This window comes from Rhamphochromis sp. 'chilingali' (genome assembly GCF_963969265.1).
Source record: "Rhamphochromis sp. 'chilingali' genome assembly, chromosome: 18".
Classification (NCBI taxonomy): Eukaryota; Metazoa; Chordata; class Actinopteri; order Cichliformes; family Cichlidae; genus Rhamphochromis; species Rhamphochromis sp. 'chilingali'.
Window position 1 is genome coordinate 5837653 of NC_137945.1, and position 27649 is coordinate 5865301.

A 27649-nucleotide genomic window follows, 5' to 3' on the forward strand; every position below is an offset into this window, starting at 1 on the left:
AAAGATTTCTTGCAGGCAGAAGGCTGGATTAACTCAAAATAAACTACACTGCATGTGTTCATTGTAATAAGACAACGTGACTACTGACTGAGCCCATTGACACAGACTGCCTAAACAAATAGTCCGTGTTTATTTCCAAGAAACCTTTTGACATAACCTCAAAAAAGCGTGAGCTGGCGGTGGACTCCATAATTGGTCAGCTTGCAATGGCTCATTACCTGTTTGGACTCGGACTGTGAAGCAATAGCAGATACAAAGAGTCAGCCACGCTGTTCAGCACCGAGCACCAAAACTGCACACATTCCCTTTATCATGATCATTTGAAATTTATTTAAAAGAAATTTTGAATTAAAGTTTAAGTTTCCGAGTTAAACTCTGCTACACCTGACCGTGTAAAATCTGACATTAAAAATCTGAAATTAATCTGATGTTAAAGATTATTTTTCAAAAATGATTATCTAATAATTAACTAATAGAGGCAGTGTCTTTTAGCTTGGTTACATCTCTTGGATGAATGGATGACAGGGTGTCGCTTCAGAGACGTCTATAGCTTGGACACACAGTATAACGTGGAGCAGTTGCACACTGTTATAATGATTATTTCTTTGCATCTCTGCAGTGTTTTATGATAAAATAAAAATCAAGTGCAAAACCCTTGAAATTGATCCAGTGGTTTGTGGTTAAAAAAAAATAGTTTTATAAGCTGAGGTTGTCCATTTTCTGACTTTCTTTATATTCTGATAGTTTGTAACAATATGAAGTGCAAGAAGAATTGTGAAGTAATTTTAAAATATTGTTCCTAATTTAGGAACAACAACACCTGCTTCCATGTCTTGCATTAATATTTAAATAACTTCTCTGCTTATTGACAATTGTTTCTCAGATAATTATATTATCTCTATTTGTACAATAGTTCGGTTGTTACGAAGGGAAAAACAGGGTACCCGTTTGAAAGTCTTTGTGTAATTATTTATTTTTGCAAAATAGATGCATTATACTCTGTAATTTTTCAAAGACGGTGACACTTGGGGTTCAAATGAAAGCACTGTGGTGTAACATTACTGGAGATCATGAAGATATGATGAAAACTAGCGTATGTGGATAAATCTGGTATATTTACACGATGAATTTAATACACATTCATATCTGACTCTGCTGCTTTGTCAACAGCAGCTGTGTTGCTTCCAGTCAGTATCACGTGCTGAGCTCTTGTGCCCTCCTCCTACAACAATATTGTTTTTTGCTTCTTTTTTTCATAAATGACTTAATCATCTCGAGCCCTTTTCAAAATGATCAAACATTAAATTATTTTCAGGATTTTAAACAGTTGAATTATTAATTATTTGTTTTTAAAAACTCACAAAAACCCAGATATTTTCCATGTAATATATAGTATCGAGAGAGTATGGATGACAAGTAAGAGTAAAAGACAAAAACTTACTTAAAAGAAAATTTATTGCCCAAATTGATCACCAATTTTATTTTTTTAAGTTGAAAAAAAGTACAATAATGCCCAATTAGGGCATAAGAGTTAATCTTATTACAGTTCTACAGATCTCATATATTACAAGCGATTTCTCTGCAGGCCAGTATTATTGGCTGATATTAACCTTTTGCTGATATATCAGTATCTTCATTTATAAAGGCTGATAATTTATTGAAAATAATAAGACATGGCAGAAACATCCTTCGACCATGTTTTGAGTATTGGTGTATTTACTTCTTCCTGCATTCCTGAAAAGGTTTCACCATCAGTCATCTTCTATGAGGAGACCTCAGACGCAGTCGTACGCTGAGCTTTTGCTTTCCTGTGAGAAAATCAACAAAAAATAACAGTATATGAGGACTGATCACATTTGAAAAGTCGAACTGAGCATGTGAGTCAGTGGAAGGTGATGTAAAACTCACTCGAATGCAACAATCTTGGCACGAACCCAGGGAGCTCTCCCATTGATGCAGAAAACACCGGACTGTGTCTGAAAGCTGCAGGAACGAGAAATGAACGATGAACTTGGTAGCAACACTTTAATCAGTTCATTTGAGATAATATTAACAATGAGTAAATGAACTTTAACTGAAGAGCACCAAAAACATCACATCTACATCTTTAGGCTAAAGTTATTTAGCCAGTATAAGTTGTGTTGAAGTTAAACAATTAATTTTAAATGTGAAAAAAAAATCATATTTTTCAGTAATTAACAGTTTGTAATAAATCATTCCTGGGCTACAGTTGATGCTTTTAATGTGCCATAAAAAAATTACACGACTGCGTTGACACAGGGTCGGTTTGCTCTCTGGATCAAGTATCCCAAAATTGGTTCAGTGATCTCCTTATTGCTGACAGTTGTGCAGCACGTGACAAAATCATTCTTTGCTGGAACAAAAACCAAAAAAAGATTTTTAAACAGAGAAGAGCCGACAGAAAAACCTTACATGGTGTTTATATGAAATTCCATCTTACCTTCTGATCCAGACATGGCCAAAACTACCAAGACTGTGCAGAGCAGCACAGACAGGCTTCTGATGATACTCATTCTCACTGACGAGTGGTCATCATGTCATTAAATTGAACTTTTGGCCTATCGCTACTCAATGCTGCTAGTTTCTGTCTTTATGCAAATATAGCAGGAAGACATGTAACCAAACCACATTCAGAATCTTGAAGGCATTACATTTTAAGTCGAGTCTGTTATATGCATTTTGTCTGCTACATAACAATATTAGCATTTTTGGCTTCTGAGTTTTGAGAAGTGCTCATGTTAGAGTGTAAAGATTAAGGAACAGAAACTTTTCTTACAAGAACACCATCACTAACTTTCTCTTAACTTTCTGCATCTGGTGTTTTTAAAAAGTGAAAGAAGAGGGAAGTAAAGAAGTTTGCTGCAGCCATATTCCCATCACACAGATGTTAATGCTGACATCAGCATTCAGTGTTTTACTAAAGAAAGGCTTCAGAAAGGTTCCTTATTCTGTTGGGAATAATGGAAGTCAAAATATGACTAGGATAATGTGGAAAATTAAAATATAGTCTTAATCATCTTAAACAAGATGAAAAAGTAATTTGACAAGGCTGCCCAAACTTTTGCATCCCACTGTACATGTGTACCTTTTTCTGTCCATGTCGTTTAACAGTTGGGTAAAGTACATGCTTTCCTGAGTAGTGGTTGCAAGTCCAATGTATTCAGCTTCGCATGTTGAGAGTGCCACTGTAGGCTGTCCTCCCTTTGTGTTCAGGTTTGCTGTTCTATGGTTTAGTTTCTCCTAGGTTCTGTTTTTCCATCCCCACTTTGTGTTCTGTTTTAATAATAAACCACGCTCACACCTTAGTAAGTGCTGCATTTGAGTTCTCTTTTACACACATCACATGGCCGCTGCCCCAGCCATGCATAACGCCCCTTGTTATGCCCAAATAACTCAATTTTAGTTTCATCAGTCCACAGCACCTTATTCCAGAATGAAGCTGGCTTGTCCAAATGTGCTTTAGCAAACCTGAAGCGGCTCTGTTTGTGCTGTGGGAGGAGGAAAGGCTTCCTCTGCATCACTCTCGCATACAGCAGAATGGTTGAACGATGCACAGCGACTCCATCTGGTGCAAGATGATGTTGTAGGTTTTTGGTGCTGGTCTGTGGGTTGACTCTGACTGTTCTCACCATTCGTCGCTTCTGTCTGTCCGAGATTTTTCTTGGTCTGCCACTTTGAGCCTTAACTTGAACTGAGCCTGTGGTTTTCTCAATATGTTCCTAACTGTGGAAACAGACAGCTTAAATCTCTGAGACAGCTTTCTGTATCCTTCCCCTAAACCATGATGGTGTCTCCAGGTCATTTGAGAGTTGTTTTGAGACTCCCATGTTGCTACTCTTCAGAGAAAATTAAAAGACGAGGGAAACTTACAATTGACCCTCTTAAATACTCTTTCTCGTTATTGAATTCACCTGTGTATGTAGGTCGGGGGTCACTGAGCCTACCAAGCAAATTTATATTTAATAATTAGTTCTAAAGGTTTTGGAATCAATAAAATGACAACAGTGCCCAGATTTATGCACCTGCCTGATTTTGTTTAAACAATTGTTGCACACTTTCTGTAAATCCAATAAACTTCATTTCACTCCTCAAATATCACTGTGTGTCTCCTATATGATATATTTAACTGACATTTTTTATTGTAACAACCAACGATTTATACAGGAAAATGATGACTATTAACAAGGTTCCCCAAACTTTTGCATCCAACTGTATATAACTATCATTAGCTTACAGCTTGAAGTGTTTAAGGTATGTGCTAACTAAAAATAAAGACAAAATGATAGTTTATTAATTTTTTAATAAAATTTGTAGATTGTCTCAGTGGAGTTTTAATAAACTCGACAGTTTGTTCTTTCTATGTAAAATATAACAGGACCCTGGAGTAAATTCTCTACCATTTCACACTTATGTTTAATCAGTTCTCTGTCTGACATTTGTTCAACTATGTAAAAACTATAACTTTAATCTCATCCAAACCAATTTACTGAGGAACAAATAAAACACTGAAAAAAGCCAAGCAATAATATTTTCAAACTATCTGGGTGACTTATATATCATGTTTAACCTGAGTAGCGAAAAACCGTGGTGGGTTTGGATATGATGTGCTGGGAGTTCACTGTTCTCGCCGGCTCTAGTGAGTTTGAACCCTCTAGCTATCGAGCTGGTGGGTAACAGACGTCTCTGAAAACGTCAGAGCAAATATGTGGTGTCTTGATAAACCGAACAGATATTTGAAGTTTACACAGCTATATTCTCGCCTGAAAATATGTTAAAAGTTTATTTTGTGACCAAGAAAGAGTAATACGAGTAATCTTAAAACTAAGTGGTTTGTTGAAAACTGGAATTAGCTGAGCTGTGCTATGAATTCTGAGATATGTCGGGCCACAAAGGACACGCCTGACCCACCCTTCAAATCTGGGGAAATGAAGAACACATTTTTCAACCGCGTTTGGGGGAGTCTTCGAATTTGGACAGGCTTCGCCATGTCGCTGTAACATAATTGGGCTACAAATGCGGCCTCCGAAGGATGCGGCCACTAAATTTGGACACAGCTATGAAACCGGAAACTGGTTCTTCTTTTTCGGGGTTTAACGGCGGCTGGCATCCCTGGACATGCAGTGCTGCCGTCTTCTGTTTCAGCCCATTATTACAATCTTAAATCCTACTACTTATTTAATAGTCGACGTAATCGTGACTAGTCGACTTATCGTGGCAGCCCTAAAGTGTACGTACATGTGTTTTTATTTATTATATATATTAGGGGTGCAACGATACACAAAATTCACGGTTCGGGTCGATATTTTTTCGATACAAAAAAAATGTTCATGCCTTTTTAATTTGTCATTTATTAAAATTATAAATATGTATTTTAACTCAAAAGTACAGTTTTTAAATTTAATGTTGCTGAAACAACAAAGTAATAAAAAAAAAAATCTATCTGATGGAGAAATCACTCATCTTTGGAAAAGAGAGTTTATTACAGAGAAATGTCTCTTTCCAAAATAAAAGCTATACTATCCGCTTCTTCTGGGCTATATTCTCAGCAGCATATTAAACATATCAGGTCCCCATAAGGAGAATCCTGTGCTAACGGCTGTCTAAATGACTCGGGTGAAGTTTGTAGCATGCGTGCTTGTTGTCTGCTTCCACTTGTCTTTGCACTAGGATGATGTCGGCGTAAATGTGCAGTCATATTCGTTGTGTTCCCACTAGTGCTGTCAGCGTTAATCTCGTTGAAATGACGTTAACGCCACAACACGGCAAATCTCCGTTAACGAGCTACCGCGGATCGCCCCGTGCGTTGGGCTAGACGGCCAACACGTTAACGAGCTAACTGCGCTAACACAGTAGTTCCCACCAATTAAGCATTGCGTGGCACATCCAACATACTGTTTTACTTTTGTCCATGATGCGCTTACCTTCAGGGTCATACGTCACATGAAAACCAAAAGAGTTCCAAACGCCAGATCTGAATGAGGGTGGGGGAGGTCCAATTTGCCATGTTGCAAGGAGAGCTTAGCTTCTGTCTCGCTAGCTTGCCCTGCGCTCAGTGAATCTGCGTTCGACTACTCCGCCTAGGCTGCACTGTCGAGCGCAGATCCACTGAGCGCTCAACACAGACAGCATCGTCAGAAGGAAAGTTGATGAAATAAATTACAAATTTTGTATTGTTCGATACATATGCGTACCGAACCGAAAGCACTGTATCGAACGGTTCAATATCGATATGAGTATCGTTGCACCCCTAATATATATGTATACTTGGGTGTGTGTGTGTGTGTGTGTGTGTGTGTGTGTGTGTGTGTGTGTTTTGCTGGGTTTCACTGCTCGGGCCCACTTATGTTCATCATGGGCTACATAAACTTGGGTAAAAGATAAAGTTTTTTAAAAAACTGGACAGTATACTCAGCAACCATCGTCAGTTAAAACACTTGTGGAATACATTATGTGATGTGTGTAGCATTTTGTGAGAGTCTGGTGGGCGACAGAAACAACAGCAGGAAAATATTTGCTCAATAAACAAAAGTTTATTTTTATATTGTTTTTCACAGCCACATTGTTCTTCACATAAACACAAAATGCACAGAAAGAGATTCACAAATAAACAAAAAGAAAAGTAAAAGACAAATAAAAGCTGACCTCCAATGATCAATTACAAAACAATGAAGTCAACAGCATGAATAAAATACACATTTGCTCCACAGGTTACAGGAAAAATTAATCTACAAATGGCAAAAAAAAAGAAAAAAAAAAGAATAAAACAAATTTAAGTCAGGCTGAGAAAGCGCTCTGGTTTGAATAAGCCTTTAATGGTGATGGTAATACTGGAAATACTGATGTAGCAGACAGACTTCATGCCTTCTTCATTTTGGCAGTGACTAGAGAGGAAAAACAGACAAGCAGCAGCTTCAGTTTTTCTCTGTAAATACTTTGCATTTATTTCTGTGTGTTTCTTTTAGCACGACTTACGATCTTTGACCCACTGAGCATCTGGATCAGCACAAAGTTGTCCCTTTTTTGTGTCAAAACTGGAAGTAAAAGACAGAAAATTATAGAGATTGTATATGTTTGTATGTAGGACAACAAGTGCTGACTTACATTATAGCCTTCACACAGTGTCCTCTTGCAGCCTGCTCACGATATGTTTCCCCCACCACCTCAGCAGTCCTATTGCCTTTGGTGACTGCAGGGCAGCATGGTGGTATCCTTCCAGGATGACGACGACGAGTACCTGAGAGATTAAAGGTTAAAAATGGAATTTTCTTACCTGAGAAAAGTCTAATTAGAAGGAAAATAAAAGTTAAATCTAGTTTTAAAATATGAAGCTCCTTACATCACTAAACAGAAGGTGACTTTCAAAATGTGACCTGAAATTATGTTACAGTGCACAGGCATTTTTTGTGCAAATCAATCAACAAGTTTAACAAATCAATGTTCTCAACACTTCGAGGCCCTCGATTACTTTTTGGGCAATTCTGGCATTATGTTAATTAAGTGAAAGGTGAAAAATATTTTCTCGTAGCTGCAAGATATTATCTTATACTCTCTCTGTGTCTCTCTCATTTTCTCATTTTCAATGAGTCACTGAAATGATGACTTTGCTAAAAACTAAAATGAAGCAGTGAGATTTAGTTACAGAGTGAATTTGTTTGAAGGAAACCACTGCACCAACTGTGCTACACTAATCAGTTGGCAGTTATGATAGTTTAAGTGTCTTACAACATATGCCTGGCATGCAACGCAGCGTGAGACATAACCCCATAAGTGACAGAAAACAAAAGTTTGCATGTAGATAAACATAAATAGTACAAACATTGTTAATGGTAAGCAGTATAGCATGAATGGATATGGTGTGGCTGTCAATCAGTCCAGCAATTGAACACAAAAATCAGGTGAATGTCGTGCTTATAAAATAAAAATCTCCAAGACTTCTTCTAAATGTAGACATAAAGGACGCCTTTAAAATGCTATCACTGACTAATGAAACTTAGCCCAGAAAACAGCTTCCAGGGTGTCTGGAGCTTTGTGGGTAGAAGTTGAGTGTAAATGCTGAAAAACACATGTGCAATTATAAATGGCCTGTATTTATATAGCGCTTTACTAGTCCCTAAGGACCCCAAAGCGCTTTACATATCCAGTCATCCACACATTCACACACTGGTGATGGCAAGCTACATTGTAGCCACAGCCACCCTGGGGCGCACTGACAGAGGCGAGGCTGCCAGACACTGGCGCCACCGGGCCCTCTGACCACCATCAGTAGGCAACGGGTGAAGTGTCTTGCCCAAGGACACAACGACCAAGACTGTCCAAGCCAGGGCTCGAACCGGCAACCTTCCGATTACAAGGCGAACTCCCAACTCTTGAGCCACGATCGCCCCATTTATAGACTGAGCAGATACCAGAATATGACTGATGTAAAGGTTTGTGGTCTTTACACAGTGGTCCTGCCCAATAAACCACCAAAATATCACAAGTGAACCTTATTCACAAACAGGCAGCAGCCATTGTTGGAAATATTCATTGCTGTGATAAATTTATCTATTTGATCTCTTTTTTCCTCATTTTTCTTTATAAAAGTAAGAGCACAGTTACCTTCAGAGGAGTGGCAGCACACACACACCGAGAGCAGGAGGAGAGTGATGGAGAGGATCTTCACAGTCATTTTCACCGGCGGTCTGGCTCACTGATCAGGTTGAAACTATACGCTGACCAATGCTTGGTTATTTATTGGTAAGTGTAGGAACATCTGCAGGCAGAACTGCTGACGTATTTCTGTAGGTCTTTGCATTTGTGTGTGCGTGGTTGTGGCATATCACACCTCCGCCTCTTATCATTGAGAATTCAGTATTTCAACCTATCAACACCTCACTGAGAGCTTTCTGAGAAACAGCCTCACACAAAGTTCACAGATGCTCAAATATGGTCAAGAGCCTGATGATTGATACCAGTACTTTGTGCATTTTCATGAGTAATGAGCCTAAACCTCCTGATTATTATTATTTTTTTCCATTTTGACTGTCTGACAGTGACTCTTTTTCTCTTGTAGTTACAAACTAAACATGCGGCCCCCTCATCCACATGGCTGAAAAAAGCAACATGGAGGCAGAAAAAACCTCTAATACTGGTTTCCAGTTTCCAGGAGAACTTGCAGGACAGTCCAGGATGACTGTGGCTCTGTTGAGGTGTTGCTCAAATATTAAAATCTAATAAAAACAATAATCAAATCTACAGTGTGGAAAAGCAAACTGAACTTGCATCTTATTGTACTGTACACACACACACACACACACACACACACACACACACACACACACACACACTAAACCACTTCCTCATTACAGATGATATATATAGAAAGTTTATCAGTCCCACACATTCATGACATTTTATAAACGACTTTGTTCTGGTATTTTTTAATCATAATTTTTACAGAAAGTCTCACATCATGGTGGAGGAAAAGTTTAGCTGATTGAGGTTTTGAGTCGTTCACTTATGCAGAGCTGTCTTTAGGTCCGGCCACAGCGTTTCCATCAGGTTGAGGTTTACACTTTAACTGGGCCATCGCACCACGTTCTGTTGTGGATTTGCTGATGATAATTTTAAAGCTCCTTTTCCTTTGCATAAAATAACTGCATAGTGCTGGTTAAACTTCAAAGTTATATTTGGTGTAACTACAGAACTAAGAAAATGTGTAGCAGATGAAGGAAATAAAGACAAATGAAACAACGTTGCCCCGAGGCAACAAACCACATTTTCATGCCTTACACTGGCCCTTCAAAAAAAACCACATTTTTTTTTCTTTCAAATAATGCTACCAGGCACATCTCCTTCCAATAAAATGATGAGTTGAAGGTGGTGTGACTTTTATTTGGGGCGGGGGGGGGGGGGCATTCTGCAAGCTGCACTACATGAGAGACATCTCCATTAGGAGGCAAGATAAGGATCACTATTTTACATGTTTATAGTGAAATAAATGTATATTAAAAAAAACTTGTATGTGCATGAATATGTTAAGAAGCATATTTGATTGTATGTTCTACTTTTTTAAATTTATTTATACAGTAAAACTGTTAATTTTCATTTGTTGTCTCAAACCCAGTTTTTTTTTCAGGCAATAATAATAATAATAATAATGGATTGGATTTATATAGCGCTTTTCAAGGCACCCAAAGCGCTTTACAATGCCACTATTCATTCACTCTCACATTCACACACTGGTGGAGGCAGCTACAGGTGTAGCCACAGCTGCCCTGGGGCAGACTGACAGAAGCGAGGCTGCCATATCGCGCCATCGGCCCCTCTGGCCAACACCAGTAGGCGGTACAATACAATGCATTTGCATATGTGTGTAGAGATGTGTGCATTTATATGATCATAGTCAATGTTTTTCCTTTACAATCTGCTCATAATTACAGGACATGGATGTAAATACCTTTTATGGAAGGAAACCAAGGGAATGTGCACTTTCTGTCCTCAGAAAGTGAGGACAGTGAGCTTTTAGGGAGTGACGGTTAGGAGCTCAGGGGTCAGTTGGTAAAGTAACTGTGTCTGTGTGTGTGTTAGTGCCCACATAGCAAGCAGGTCTGGCCAGGATCTGGTATCAAGTCGGCAGTGCTGGCATGATAAGACGTATGTCATCCACATATAGGCCAGGCCTGGCATAGATGGCACAGTCCATGTGATGGCATGCCATATCTGGCTTGATTGTGGCTTGGTTTATGTGGCCCAGGCCTACAGAAAACAGGTCTCTGCTGTCCAATTTTATGAATGATATATTATTAGGGACCCTAAAGCAACCCCCAAAATAGGGAGAAATACTTTTTTCCCCAAATTAAAAAGTCATGTAGTAGAGGGTTAAAAGTTGCAGGCGACACAGGGACATTAATGGATAAAAATAAGAAATGTACTGATTTCTTGGATTGCACACGTTTTAGTTAAAAGTTTTAAATAAAATAGAAAGCAAACAACAAAGAGCAACATAATAAGAAAAAAAAGGAGAGAAAAAAAGCACCATCACAATAAACTAGCTTGCTTTCTCTTCTGTTTTTTTTTCTCCATACAGGTGACCCAGGTGTTTAGTTTTTTTGTTTGTTTGGTTTTTCTTCTCTCTTCCCCCCCTTCTCACCGTCTCTTCTCCCCTTTGGTTTTCTTTCTCTCCCTCTCTTTCTTTCATTCTTCCCCCCAGTCCTATCCCCCAGTCATGTCTGTCCCGTTTGTAGCAACTGAAAATAAAATAAATTCATAATTATAATAAAGGTCAATCAAATGGACCAATATGGCAAGGCACCTCACTCTTGGAGCACTTTTTTGCCACATGTATCGCAAACCACGTCTCAGCTGTTTGTGGAGGTAAAATACGTCCGCACATGACTTCAATTAGGCTCAGCCATTGTTGGGAATGCACACGACAAGGGGCTGCGAGACATTTATGCAGCCGTATTTCGCACATGACTATGAAAGGCGGAAGAGGAAGTAGTTCCTTTGAATGTAGACAATCTGAATGTTATAGTTTCTTTCCACTGTGTTCCTGTTAATGATAAACTACAAATTTACTCTAAATTACTAAAATATCGATATTTTAATGTGAGAATCGATTCTAGAACATAAATGATTGGTATCGGAGGAATCGATATTTCAGGATCGATCCGCACATCACTAATCATCAGCCAGCTAGCTGATGACACCACTCTTCTTGAAGAATGCAAATCAAATCCATCTAGCCCTTAGTGTTATTAGTGATTTCTCTGAGGCATCTGGTTTATGTCTAAATCTAAAAAATGTGAATTTCTAGCAATTAAAGACTGCACTGCAAATGCTATCTGTAACATTTCTGTTAAACAAGGAGTCACATACCCAGAACTGTTAATATCCAAAGACCAAAAGTCAAGATGCTCGTCAAACTTAAAAAAAAAAAAAAAAGGTACGTTCTATATGAAACTTCAGACGTCACTGATCACGTGACTCTGGCCAAACGAATCAAGCCTCGACACGGTGCTTCTGAAGCAGATGATCTTTTTGACACACGCTCCGGAGCATCAGCTTCAAGCGGACCATCACTACCTCTCACATCTAAAGGTAAGTGTCAAGGTAACTTTGAACTGAGTTCAGTCAATCTTGAGTTTTTCGAAGTTTTCTGAATGACGCTTTCTGTTGCTCTCTGTGAGAGAAGACCGTTAAAGGCGAGGCTCTCCAGAGTGTAGCAAAACAGGAAACCACAGCTGTGTGTGTGTAAGTGTGCAAACGAATAGATTAGAAGTGCAAGTGAGCCACGAGTATAGAAAGGTCAAGTTTCGTGAGTTGTTTTTCTCACCACTGATCACGCGCTCAACACTCTACACATACTTGCATCACACGCGCGCTCTCAAGCATCAGTATCCGGTCGTTCAGTGATGATGCGATGAATCCTACTTCCGGGCCTAAACGCTCCCGTGTTCAATATGCCACAATGCTGTGTTCCTCGTTGTTTTAACCAATCTGGCTCAAAACAACAGTCTAATCTGTCATTTTACTGGTTTCCTTGTGAAAAGAGAGAGAAGAGGAAGTGGCTGAAGTTGATAAGGTATGTTACCACTCGTAAGTGAATGAATAAATTTGTAAGATAAGAGCAAGTGGGCTCTTACTTTAGTTAGCTAATATAGCTAGTGATGAACAATTAAAACCCGCTACTAAAAGACAAACTGGCTTTTACGAGTAATTTTACTTATATAGACAATGGTTTTTATGGTGTTTTTTTTTACTACAAAGACGTTGTTGCATTTTTGAAGTCTTTTTTATTTCTCCAAGCAAAGATTGAGAGCTAAGGGTCACTTCGCTATATATATGAACCTTAGTTAGCTTTCGACGCTCAGAGGAATAAAAGTTACGTCCAAAAAGTGATGTCTATGTAAGAAAATACATTACAATCCCCAGCCTATGTGCCAGTTAATTACCAAAATAAAGACCTAACCAACAAATAGCTAGCAAAGATTGCCAGTACTTATCTTTCTGGTAAGCTTAAAAGCAAATTAGTACAACGATGTGTAAGATTTGAATAATTCTGGTCACTGTCTGTGACCAGTCATCCAGGTCATCGTAGTCCAAGGAGCTTGGAAAGAAAAGCATCTGGACTTCTTTAAGTTTCTTGAAGCTTCTCTCATCTGGATGAAAGAAGCTTCTCTCTATTATTTATCTCTATTTTTTTCTATTAATCATAACTAATGGAGGGCTACCGTATGATCTGAAATTTCTCTCTGCCTTTTTAAACACTTCCACAGACGTGAAAACTTCACCCCAAACTGCAACTCAAGAGTCTGCAGTTGGCGCTTCCCTCAAGGAAAAGCTGCGGGGCCAACAAGATTTGCATGGAACGACAGGAAGTCTTTTCAGTTCCCAGATGACCACAACCCTGTTAGAAAAAAGAAGAAAAAAGAGCAGGTCCCAGCTATTGGTGAAAATCAGAGTGAAAGATCAGATGAGCTACATCATTCCAACAATGCAGATACACAGACAGCTACTGCAAGTTCCACAAGTTCTTCCAAAAGTCTTCTGGTGCTAGAGATTCAGAATGACATACTAAGAATAGAGAATGAAAAACGTAAAAAACAAGTAGAGAAGCAGAAGCAGACTTTCTCATTCAGTAAAATATCTGACAATCCTGAAAGGGTCCAGTACTATACTGGATTGCCTGATGCTGCTTCTGTCCTGTTTTTAGAAGCGCTTCTTTCCAGATTTGATCTTAAATATCATTCTGATTGTCCAAATGATGCCCCTAATTGACCAGTTATTTCTAACCCTGATGAAGCTCAAACTTAATTTTGGTCATGCAGACCTTTCAACAAGGTTTAACTGCAGCAGAGCCACAGTAACTAATATTTTTACAACAATTGTTAGTGCACTGTATGACATTTTGTATGTTGGCATGCTGGAAAACAACATTACCTCGAGAGCCAAGAATCAAACATCGCTGCCAGATTGCTTCCAACCATTTCCTAACTGCAGGATTGTGCTTGACTGCACGGAAGTTTCTGTTTGTAACACAGAGAGACTTGACACACAAAGTCATTTGTACAGCCAGTACAAAGGACGGACCACACTAAAGGCTCTAATTGGTGTGGCTCCTAATGGTGTAATAACCTTTGTAAGCAACTTGTACGGTGGAAGTGCCTCAGATAAGGCCATAACAGCTGACTGTGGAGTACTGCAACATCTACAGATAAGGGCTTCACAATTCGGGACATCCTACCAGAAGGGGTCTCACTGAACATTCCGTCCTTCCTCACCAACGGACAATTCACACAGGAGGAAGTGAACAACAACAGGAAGATTTCCTGTGCAAGAATACATGTAGAGCGTTCCATTCAAAGACTGAAACTTTTCTCAATTTTGCATCACATCCCACATCAGTTAAAAAAAAATATTAATAAGATCTTGAAAGCATGTGTGTGTCTTACAAATTTACAAACACCTATTCTCCGTGAAATTGAATAAATTATACCTGTGAGAGTTCAGAGGTAAAAGTACATTGTGTCATTTTCTAACTAGTTGTGGACCAGAAAATACAACTGTTGAATAAGTTTACTTTTATTATTTATAACTCCTAAGTGTTCTGGATTGTTTTATGTGTATACTTAGGATGTTACATCATAAAAACAACTTAGTTGCATAGTTTCAAATTGAGAATGGTCTCATTTGTGATTCGTAAAATGTTTTACTCTGTTTTTATCAATGGCTTGTTACATTTTTCATTCCATTCCAGCTTCCTGATTACTGCCTAGTTTTCTTGCTAAACATTTTCAATTAAAATCAAGAATTCCAGATACATGTGTTACTCTTTATTTTCAGGAACAGTTTGTCCAAAACATATTATTTTTTCAAATCAAAAATTAATATAATTTAAAAATTTATCTGAATATATTTACAAAGTTACAATGACAAAAAATGTACAATTTACAAATATTTACAAATAGTTTTAAAATTAACTATAAACATTTGGACTGATAAATTACTCATGCTGATATGAATTCAAAGCTGCGATAAAATATGGGGCAAAATAACTTCCCGGTAGAACGTTTCCAAAGATTCAGTGTTAACAGCCCAAGTTTGTTCTCTATCCACATGCAAGATGAAAAAGTCACATGGAGTCCAAACAATAAAGTGACAGCTTTTCGCCCCTGTGAGATAGAAGTTGCCCTGGATCTGATGCCAGTAGTTGTGATTCTTTTTTAATACCAGGGAACCACTTGCCTCATCCAGCTGTAGGAAAAAGTCCTTACTTTCTGCAGCCTCCAATACAGTTTTGGTTCTGGCTGACCATGGGCATTTCACCTCAATGATGCACTCATTAGAGACAGTCCCATCAGGAGAACCACCAAGCAGGCTACTGTTAGATAAAAACAGTCCCCTCTCCTTGATAGCTGCACCAGTACAGTCAGTGTACAGCTCCTTGGCCTTTGGCTCACAAAGGATCCCCCAATTACATGCCTTTGGGGATGAAAATACAACTTAGTCATAAAGGAATTCTGACCACAGAATAGACAAAGTGAGGTACGGAGTATATAAAATACATTTAAATAATAAAGTGGGGACAGTGGAGGCAAACAGTCTGATGTATGTAGTTTACAAGATTTTACATACATGTACAATTTATACCACATGTTAAAGTAAATATCAAAGTACCTGGGAGCATTCAGGTAAATAAATAATAATTTTAGCATATAAAACACAATGCTTTTTAAAAAGTTAAGAAAATAATTATTATAATTATAATTAATTCAAAGAGCAAATTTTAAATAAATAACTGACCTTGTGTTGTTGATGGTGTCATCACAGACACTCCCTTGGCAGTAATTTCTTCTCCTTTGGATGATTTTACCCTCTTCCACACACATTCCACGTCAGTGCAAGAAACATTCTTCTTCACCCAAATCAACAATGCCGCCATATGATGGCACTTATCATTGCCAATCGGGCACTCACAGGAGCTGAACCTGACTGACTGACCCTCAACATGCACCTACATTGAAAGAAAGTTAATGCTTACCCTAAACATTCTAACAAACACTTGCAGCGCTGCTCTGTGTACTGGTACTAGGTTAACTAGGCTAATATAACTGGTACTAGGCTAACATTACTAACTCTCCAAAACCTCCATGTTATGTAGATTTCCATCTTTGTTTACCTCCACTGTTATAGCATTGCTGTACGTGTGTGTGCTTTATGAAATACATCAGAATACAGAATATCTCATGTTTAATCGTCGGCTAGCTAGCTTACTCCTAGCTCACCTCAACATTGTAAATCTTCTTTTTCATGGATGCCTGGACACTTCCCTTTATAATTCCGCCTGGGAGAACGGTTACACTGACCACTTTACTAGAGTTGGAGGAATATCACAGTAATTGCTTAAAGGAGCTTCTTCAACATCTGTAAGAGTTCTAAACATATGTCTGTCCTCCTCCTGAAAATCTTATGTACGCAAACACACGTTGCAACTTCTTATCTTGTGCGCGTTTTTTATTTTGACAGCACCTGCGGACCACTTATGTGCAGCCCCGGTTATTTAGCTCGTCATATTGCAGCCACAGAAATTATTTTGTCCATGAAACCATAAAGCTGCACTTTCTTTTTGCCTTATAGTCTGATTTGTCATAACTTCTCCGTTTTGTGGTAAGCTTTTCTTTGGCTGTCACTTCTTCACCCTGACCTGTCTTATTTGGTTCAGCAGAACTAAAATATAAATCCTGCTGCTTTTACACACACACTCACATAAGCTCAGCGATTCTCTGCGCGATCAACCTCTCACATGTTTAAGCTTGCTGCGGGAGATTTCACTTGTCATGTTTGCATAGTAAGCTAACGATTAATAAGACGATGTCAGAGGAATTGGTGCGCAAATTATCATCACTCACCAATCAGTGCTGTCGCTCTCTATACACAGTTCGCGCGATTGCAAAGTGAAAGCAAAAAACAAGCGCAAATTCAAACGCGATTTCAATATGTCACATATTGACAGTGGCTCACCGATGCCAATGACATAATTACCCAGCTACATTTCCAAAAGAATGCAAAAGCATTGACATATATTTTTCCTTCCTACGATAGGCCGACGGGCAGGGCAGAGATAGATTTTGGTAGCCCAACTGGAAAAATCGCTAGCCCCGGGACATACATATATATATATATATATATATATATATATATATATATATATATATATATATATATGATTCAAGATCCAAGATGGCGCCGCGTATGGATGCCCTGGTGCTTCAGTGCGTTACTTCTGTTTTGTTTTTGTGCATAACTTCTGTGTCTGGGCACTCCTCTGGATATTCTTACACCAGAGAAGAGCTTCTTAACTACAGGACTACAACACCTGTGGATTTACTTCCAATATTTGTCGCATCTGCGGCAGATTTACTGCAGACTCTGATCAGGAAAGTGAGACGCCGAAAGAGAGGTAAGCGAGCCGTGGACTGCGAACTGCTCTTGCTGGGATCTTCCTTTCCAATGTACGCTCACTCAGGAATAAAATAGACGAGCTGGCCCTGATGAGAAGCATGAACAGAGACTTTGCCTCCTCCTGTGTCTTATGTTTTACGGAGTCGTGGCTCTCTGAGGACATCCCGGACAGCGCGCTCAAGCTGGAGGGCTTTCATCTGCTGCGCGCGGACCGGCAGGCCTCTCTCTCTGGTAAGACCAAAGGTGGAGGTGTCTGCTTCTACATTAATAGTGGCTGGTGCACAGATGTAACAGTGATTGCTCAGCACTGCTCTTCCTCTCTGGAATACCTTTTTATTCACTGCAAACCGTTTTATTCTCCGCGGGAGTTTGCTTCATTCATCCTGGCCGCTGTTTACATCCCGCCAGACGCGGATGCGCAGGCAGCTCAGTGCGCACTCGCGGAGCAGATACTGCACATGGAGCGGACATTCCCGGACTCTCTCATCATTGCTCTTGGGGACTTTAACAAAGCCAATCTGAGCCATGAGTTTCCCAAATACAAGCAGTATATTAAATGCCCGACCAGAGAGGAGAGGACATTAGACCACTGTTACAGCACGATCAGCGGGGCCTATCGTGCGGTGCCCCGCGCTTCACTCGGACTTTCTGACCACGTCATGATCCACCTAATCCCCGCGTACAGACAGAGGCTGAAGCTCTCCAAACCTGTCGTGAGGACCAAAAAACTGTGGAGCAACGAGGCTGTGGAGGAGCTTCGCACGTGTTTGGAGTCTACAGACTGGGACACAATGAAGGCTGCTTCTAACAGCTTGGACGAGTTTACGGACACTGTCACCTCCTATATCCACTTCTGTGAGGACAGCATTGTGCCATCACACACCAGGGTGAGTTATAACAATGACAAACCCTGGTTTACTCCTAAACTCAAAAAGCTGTGGCTGGAAAAGAGAAAGGCGTTCAGAAGCGGAGACAGGGACTGCTACAGAGAGGCCAAGTACAGGTTCACTAAAGAAGTGGACGTTGCTAAACATCAGCACTCTGAGAAGATGCAGCAGCAGATCTCAGAGAATGACTCGGCCTCTGTGTGGAAAGGTTTTAGGAATATCACCAACTACAAGCCTAAAACCCCCCACTCCACTGATGACTTGCTCTTAGCCAACACCCTTAACAACTTCTACTGCCGTTTTGACGAGCCATCAGGCAGCCTTCACACCTCCAACGGCCCCAACAATAGAGACACTTTGGACACTCATTCCCCCACCTCTACCCCCTCCACAGAGCCATCACCACCTTCAAACACTTCACCTACAACACCCCCCTCCTCACCCCACACAAAAGAGGATTTCACACCACCTCCTCCCACCACAACTCTTCATATTCATGAAGAAGGTGTGAGGAAGCAGTTTAAGAGTCTGAATGCTCGGAAAGCTCCCGGCCCAGACGGTGTGTCTCCTGCCACCCTCAGACACTGTGCAAACGAGCTGGCCCCAGTGTTTTCTGGCATTTTCAACTCCTCACTGCAGGCATGTCATGTGCCTGCCTGCTTCAAGTCCTCTACCATAATCCCTGTCACCAAGAAACCTAGGATCACTGGACTAAATGACTACAGACCCGTGGCTCTGACATCTGTGGTCATGAAGTCTTTTGAGCGCCTGGTTCTCTCCTATCTCAAGACCCTCACGGCCCCCCTCCTGGACCCCCTGCAGTTTGCATACAGAGCCAACAGGTCTGTAGATGACGCCATCAACATGGCCCTACACTTCATCCTGCAGCATCTGGACTCCCCAGGAACCTACGCCAGGATCCTGAGGCAGCTGAAGAAATTCAACCTGCCAACACGGACGATGATGCAATTCTACACTGCAATCATCGAGTCCATCCTCACCTCCTCCATCACCGTGTGGTACGCTGGAGCCACTATCAGGGACAAACAGAGACTGCAGCGTGTTGTGCGCTCTGCTGAGAAGGTGATTGGCTGCAGACTCCCATCTCTGCAGGACCTGTACACCTCCAGGACACTGGGGCGTGCAGCTCGGATCTCAGCTGACCCTTCTCACCCTGGACACAGTCTGTTTGACCTGCTCCCCTCAGGCAGGAGGCTCCGGTCCATTCGCACCAGAACCTCTCGCCATAAGAACAGTTTCTTCCCCTCTGCTGTTGGACACATGAACAATAACCGTATGACTGTTCCCACCACTAACACAATGCTCAATTACATGGATGGGAGCTAGTGTGTTAGCGCAGTTAGCTCGTTAACGTGTTGGCCGTCTAGCCCAACGCACGGGGCGATCGGCGGTAGCTCGTTAACGGAGATTTGCCGTGTTGTGGCGTTAAGGTCATTTTAACGAGGTTAACCTGAAAGCACTAGTGGGAACACAACGAATATGACTGCACATTTACGCCGACATCATCCTAGTGCAAAGACAAGTGGAAGCAGACAAAAGCAAGCATGCTACTAACTTTACCCGAGTCATTTAGACAGCCGTTAGCACAGGATTCTCCTTATGGGGACCTGATATGTTTAATATGCTGCTGAGAATATAGCCCAGAAGAAGCGGATAGTATAGCTTTTATTTTGGAAAGAGCCATTTCTCTGTAATAAACTCTCTTTTCCAAAGATGAGTGATTCTTCAATCAGATACAGGGCTCGCAAAATCGCTAGCCGGACGTCCTGGGGCTAGCGATTTTTCCAGTCGGGCTACCAAAATCTCTCTCTGCCCTGCCCGTCCGGCTATTGTAGGAAGGAAAAATATATGTCAATGCTTTTGCATTCTTTCGGAAATGTAGCTGGGTAATTATGTCATTGGCATCGGTGAGCCACTGTCAATATGTGACATATTGAAGTCGCGTTTGAATTTGCGCTTGTTTTTTTGCTTTCACTTTGCAATCGCGTGAACTGTGTATAGAGAGCGACAGCACTGATCTGTGAGTGATGATAATTTGTGCACCAATTCCTCTGACATAGTCTTATCAATCGTTAGCTTACTACGCAAACATGACAAGTGAAATCTCCCGCAGCAAGCTTAAACATGTGAGAGGTTGATCGCGCAGAGAATCGCTGAGCTTATGTGAGTGCGTGTGTAAAAGCAGCAGGATATATATTTTAGTTCCGCTGAGCCAAACAAGACAGGTCAGGGTGAAGAAGTGACAGCCAAAGAAAAGCTTACCACAAAACGGAAAAGTTATGACAAATCAGACTATAAGGCAAAAAGAAAGTGCAGCTTTATGGTTTCATGGACCATAAAGCTGCACTTTATGCACTTTACATATATCCTGCTGCTTTTTTAATTTCTGTGGCTGCAATATGACGAGCTAAATAACCAGGGGTGCACATAAGTGGTCCGCAGGTGCGCATTCGCTGTCAAAATAAAAAACACGCACAAGGGTTAGGGTTAAACTTAAAAACTGTACTTTTGAGTTAAAATATATATTTATAATTTTAATAAATGACAAATTAAAAAGGCATAAACATTTTATTTTGTATCGAAAAAATATCGAACCGTGACACCAAAGTATCGAACCGAACCGAACCGTGAATTTTGTGTATTGTTGCACCCCTAATAAATAAATATATATACTGCTAAATTTTGTATCGGTGCTCAAACCTTTTGTGTTTGTTTCCAATAAGTTGCCCACCTCGGGAAGCAAAAATGTGTTCTTTTACTTGTCAGGTGAACATATGAGACACTTTGACTCTTCAGTGCAGTGTGGAGCCTAACAAAGATCTGCTTTGTGTCCCAGCTGATCAGCAGGAGGAGAAAAGTCTGACGGAGCAGCAGAGGAACATTTTCAGCTACTTGGACTCAGCTCAGCCACTACAGAGAAAACAATGAGCTCAACACAGAAGGTGACAGACAGAGCAGGGCGATATGACCAAAAATATTTATCACGATATACATTTGAAAATTTACGATAATGATATAACTGACGATATAATTGACGCAAGACAAAATACTTTACAACTCCACAACTTTATTAGTGCAAAAAAAACCCATCAATGTATTTTCACTTAAACAAGCAGCTGTTTTTTTTATGTGTATTGAAGTTATATAAAAATTTAACAGTGCAAATGCAAATTCCTTGCTGACAGTTTAACCAAAAGGCATTTCCAGTGGAAATTGGCCGACATTTGCTCCGAGGAATTTGCATTTGCACTGTTATATTTTTTGTCATATCGCCCTGCTCTACGTTCATGTGTTACTGTTTAGGCTTAAATTGGTTTGATGTTTGGTGCCTTTTTCTTAATGTAAAAAAAACCCTCAGGTTACAATCAGACATTTTTCTTCACTGAACCTGTTGGGTCTAAACTCAGACCCAACAGGTTTCGATAAATTTTCGATCTTTTGATTGATAAACTAAAATGTTATTGATTTTCACCAGCTGCTCTGTGCTCGATGAAAAGTTGCCTCACATCTCTAGTTTTCACAAATGATCTGCAACTCGGTGTTACCATAAATCACCACCTTTCATGGTCTCAGCACATCGACTCTGTTTTTAAGAAAATGGGACAAGGCATAGCTATGGCTATGAAATGCTCTTTCTGTATCAAATCTTCAATTTTGAAAGATGTCATTAATGCACTAGTAATGTCTCATGTGGAGTATTGTTCAATCATTTGTCAGCAGCTAATAAGACAGATCTTAACAGACTTCAGTTAGTCCAGAATAAGGCGTCCAGATTAGATGTTCATACTATTCTAATTAAAAATGGACCGATCCTCGCCTCACAAAGTGCCCTACTTGGCGTAACCCAGCTTTGCTTAAGTATGTGTCACTCGATAGAGCGGCTGTTGTCTGCGAGACCTGTCAGGGAACTGGTGGAGCATTTGGAGCCTCACTACATGCTTCCAAACCGCTGCATTTTTAATCTTAATCTCTTCCATACTGAGGCGAAAAGGAAGTGATTTGTCCCGTACTTCAGCTAGAATGGGGGAAAAAAGACTCTGGAGTTAGTCTGTGTCCTTAAGCTGCAGCTGCCTCTTCTTCTCTCATGTTTTCTAAGTAGCTGACAGCTGGTAACTGTGCAGGGGCGGCTCTAGCAAAGCTTTGCCAGGGGGCAGGTATGGCATTAACAACTAAAGGGAGGCACAAAAAATACTTTTCCTTGTTATTTCATTTAAAGGACTAACTTTTAATAAATAATTATCTGAATCTTACAACCAAAGTGGTCATCTGATTAAATGTATAGAAATTCATTACTGTATATGGTAACTATTAAGTCTAATTTACACCCTGGTAAGCTATAGTCCTTTTTCCTTTGGGAAGTTAACATCTGTGCAGTCTGCAATTCTGGTGAAGAAAGATGGTGAATCTATTTAATTATTATAGAAACATAATTGATTATTTCTGTGCATTTGATGTACACGTGCATTAAATTAAAGTTGATTATATCAATTAAGCATCATGAGGTGGAGGGCGGGGGTGGTTGTGGGAGATTTTTTTCTGGGAGTTGGCAACTCTATTAGTTAGGTTGCTAAATATTTCTGCTAAGTACTCTTTAAAATACCAGAATAGGAAGGATGGTGCAGGTTTAAGTTTATTAGATTGATGTGTGTTGCTGAATTATAAAATATTTGAATAGAATAGAATATTGTCATTGCACATGTCACAGGTACAGGGCAACGAAATGCAGTTTGCTTCCATCCAGAAGTGCTTTAGCCATGATATAGATATATTACAATATATATTAGCAATAATATAGATATGTAAGTATATTACAGAAATTGGTCTATTATGGTATGTTATAATGTACACGGTATGAAGTATGTTATGAATATGCTATGACTATAAGTATGTATAGGCTGTGGTGAGTACAAGCTATGAACAGGATATAAATATGAAAAACTATACAGAAATGAGAAATATGCAAGTTATAAACAGTTGTAGAATTAAAAATTATCGTATTTTACAGAATGATTATTTATGCAGTGGTGCAGTTAAGATAAGTGATACTGAGATATGTGGATAATTTCTACAGAGGCTGTATAAAGTGCTAGTGGTTGTGAGTGGTGGTTCAGTCCATGTTATTATTGTGTGTTTGAGGGTACAGTTGTCCATTGTATGTGTGTGTGTGTAGGTGGTTGTGTGTGTGTGTATGTTCAGTCCATGAGTTTAACATGGGTCAGATGTCAGGAGGCAGAGTTCAGGAGTCTGACAGCTGTGGGGAAGAAGCTGTTCCGGTTCCTGGTGGTCTTAGTCCGGAGGCTCCTGTAGCGCCTCCCAGAGGGAAGGAGGGTGAAGAATCCACGTGATGGGTGACTGGGGCCTTTGATGATTTTCCCAGCCCTTTTCAGACACCGCTTCCTATAAATGTCCTTTATGGCAGGAAGTGGTGCTCGGGCGATGCGCTGCGCAGTTTTCACAACACTCTGCAACGCCTTCCGGTCCGAGGCGGAGCAGTTCAGAGCAGTTCAGGTTGTCCAGATGAGATCCTTGGAGATGTGGACTCCAAGAAACTTGAAGCTGCTCACACGCTCCACAGCCGTCCCCTTAATGTAGATGGGTGGATGTGGGTCAGCATTGCTCCTGTAGTCCACGATGAGCTCCTTGGTCTTCTCGGTGTTAAGCAGCAGGTTGTTTGTGTCGTACCACTCAGCCAGACGAACCACCTCCTCCCTGTAGGCGGCCTCATCGTTGTCACTGATGAGGCCAATCACCGTGGTGTCATCCGCAAACTTAATGATGTTGTTAGAACCATCGGCAGGTCTGCAGTCGTGGGTGAACAGGGAGTAGAGGAAAGGGCTCATTTGGTATAACGGAATAGCTTTAGTGTCTTGTTTTTAAAACTTGAGTATGAACTTATACAAAATGCAGCAAGATATTTATTTAAAAAACAGTTTTATTGATTACAAAAAACGCTATATCGGATTCATATCGGTATTGGCAGATATCCATATCATATCGGAATCGGTATTGGACATTAAAAAGTGGCATCGTGCCATCTCTAATACGAATATCGATAAAATGCATTATCAGCTTTCTTGGCTTCCTGTACAGGCTAAAATATTCTATGGCTTACTTGTAGTTATAAAGAACTCAATTCTGTTAAACACACCACATTTATTTCTGCTCAGCTGCAGTATCCAGATGAAATACATAATGATATTACACGATTTTCAACAAACTGCAATTTAGTAAATCCTCGAGTTAAAAGTAACTTTTTGTAAAACTGTTATATTTAGAGCAACTTTCAGGTGGAATAAATTACCTTATAAAATTAGAGAATTAGCAACTATTCAAAACTTCAATGAACATTTAAAAGCTGATTTACAGAACTTTTAGTTGTTGTAAATATTGTAAGAGATGATTTGTTTTTGAAATTTGTGTAATGTGCCTCAATGTTATTGATATTGTTATTATTATTATTATTTTTATTATTGATTGCTTATATTTTAATTGTGAAACCTCACTGTGGATGTAAGAGCCAAATTATGTGAATATCTTGAATCCACTTTATTGTATAATATTTTATGTGATTGTATTTGATGGAAGACGAGCAACACCAGGGCCCTGTTTCAGGAAGCCGGTTTAGTGCAAACTCTGAGTAAGTATACCCTGAGTTAACGAAAACTCTGGGTTTCCGGTTTCACAAAGCGAGTTTAGATTAATTCTGAGCGAGTTACTATGACGACACACTCCGTGAAGCTAACCTGCCCCCTAGCAGGTTTACTTCAACTAACCCTGACGTTCTCCGCCTCTTTGTCGGAAACCTGACTGTAGGAAGTGTCAGACATGGCGTGCTCCTTCCTTGAAGAGCCAGTAGATGTTGAAGCCCAAATTCTCCGCAGAGCTCTCCGCCGGGAGAGAATGATTAGAGCGCGTTTGGACATTTTATCATTTCCTGATGATTTCCTGTGTGAACGTTACCGTTTTTCAGCACAATCTATAATTTATTTGAATAACATCCTCAGGCTTAATATTGCTCATGTGACACATCGCGGACATTCTCTCAGTTCATTACATATTATTTGTATTGCACTTCGGTTTTTTGCAAACGGGAGCTTTCTGTATAATATTGGTGACGCTGAGCACGTTTCCAAGGCTACCGTCTGTCGCGCAGTCAGGAATGTTACAGTTGCACTGAAACGTCTCCTGTACTCGTTTGTGGTGTTCCCCGGTCATAGACCCACAAGATTTATCAAAGAGGGATGCCACAAAATTGCAAGTATCAGGATGAACAAAACTTAATTCATGATGTGGTGATACTTGAACTACTACTTAAATTTTACATTTATTTTCACGGTTCCCAGGTGTGATTGGCTGTATAGATGGCACTCACATTCCAATCATTGCTCCTTCAGTAAATGAAGGAGACTATGTGAACAGGAAGTCTTTCCACAGCATTAATGTGCAGGTACATAGTTCCCTGTAGCATTTCAAACTAACAAATTATTTCATTATAGTAATGGATGCAAATTTATGTTCTCTGCACTGTGAAGATCATATGTGATGCTGCCAACATTATCACAAATGTGGAAGCCAACTGCTCAGCCTCTGTGAGTGGTGGTGGTGGAGGACCCCCACCTGTTTTCCGGGCCTCCACTTTTTTTTCTGTTGGCTATAACGGGTCACATTTGAGCATACAGAGTAAGCAAATATGTACTTGTAATGTGCTCAGATAATTTCAATAAGTGCTTACAGAGGGGAAATTAATGTAGCCTCTAACTGCAATTGATTTACATCGGACAAACAGACCAAGCACTATGGCTCATAATACAATTACACCTTACCTGTTTGGACTATATTTTTATATTTCATTTTTACTTGCTGCCAGGAACGTTTGGGGCCTGTTGGGTTGCACCTGCGCTCACATCACATCACAAAATAAAATGTATGAGATAAAAAATAAAATAAAAAATAATAAAATAATAAAATAACGTGTTGAATGGGTGGAAATCCCTAGATCAATGTTTAAATTAACACTCACGCATTGACTCTGTTGGCTATGTTTTGCCATGCATGCTCCCTTTGTTTTGCAGCTGAGGCTGTGTTACTTTTTTTTGCATGTTATCGGCATATGCTGCCATCAGAATTTCGGCCTCAAGCGCTGTAAAATACATTGACCGCGCCTTCTTTCCCTCCGTCTCCATGGTGACTCGCTTAATCTGTGCTCCACTAATCAGGGCTTTATGTATCCTCGTGTGCGCGCTTAACTTGGGGTTAAAGCAACTCCGCGTTGATTGAACTAATTGTTATCAGCCTTTCTGAAACCGAATATTCCGAGTTGGACAGTTCGGGGTTACTCAACCCTGAGTATCGTTTCTCACACAGTTTTCGAAACCGGCTTCCTGAAATAGGGCCCTGTTGTGGAAGCTAATGGGGTTCCTTTTGAATAAACAAATAAATCAAATCAAATCAAATCAAATCAAATCAAATCACTTTTATTGTCACATCACATGTGCAGGCACACTGGCACAGCACATGCGAGTGAAATTCTTGTGTGCGAGCCCCACAAGCAACAGAGATGTGCAAACACAACAACACAAACGAGCAAAATACAAGAATGGCCAACCTGAAACTAATAAATATATGTACAATATATAATAGTGTATGCATTTCTGGATGTGTATACTAAATATTTTCCTACGTGTGTGTGTGTGTGTGTGTGTGTGTGTGTGTGTGTGTGTGTGTGTGTGTGTGTGTGTGTGTGTGTGTGTGTATACACATTTTTACAAATTAAATAGTAAAAAAATAAAATAAAATAATAATAATAATAATAATAATAAAATATATAAAATATACAGAGTTGAATATGTGCAAAACAAGTGGCATTTATATACAGTGTGGAGTGCATAATGTTGAAGTTCCAGTAGTGAAGCTGAGGTGTCTATGACGTGTTCAGCAGTCTGATGGCCTGATGGAAAAAGCTGTCTCTCAGTCTGCTGGTACGGGACCGGATGCTGCAGAACCTCCTTCCTGATGGAAGCAGTCTGAACAGTTTATGGCTGGGGTGACTGGAGTCCTTGATGATCCTCCCCGCTTTCCTCAGGCACCGCTTCCTGTAGATGTCTTGGAGGGAGGGAAGCTCACCTCCAATTATCCGTTCAGAGCACCGCACTACTCGCTGGAGAGCTTTGCAGTTGTAGGCGGTGCTGTTGCCATACCAGGTGGTGATGCATCCAGTGAGGATGCTCTCAATGGCACAGCGATAGAAGGTCCTGAGGATGCGGGGGCTCATGCCG

At 40.2% G+C, this 27649-nt stretch overlaps 1 protein-coding gene across 1 annotated transcript in view; it reads left to right on the forward strand.

Moving 5' to 3' along the window:
* The first annotated feature begins 12078 nt into the window (after positions 1-12078).
* LOC308385446 (uncharacterized protein) overlaps positions 12079-27649 on the forward strand; it is a 538971-nt gene continuing 523400 nt past the window's right edge. The window contains exon 1 of the mRNA XM_080864346.1: positions 12079-12102. The gene's annotated coding sequence lies outside the window, so the exon portion shown is untranslated. The remainder of the gene's footprint in view (positions 12103-27649) is intronic.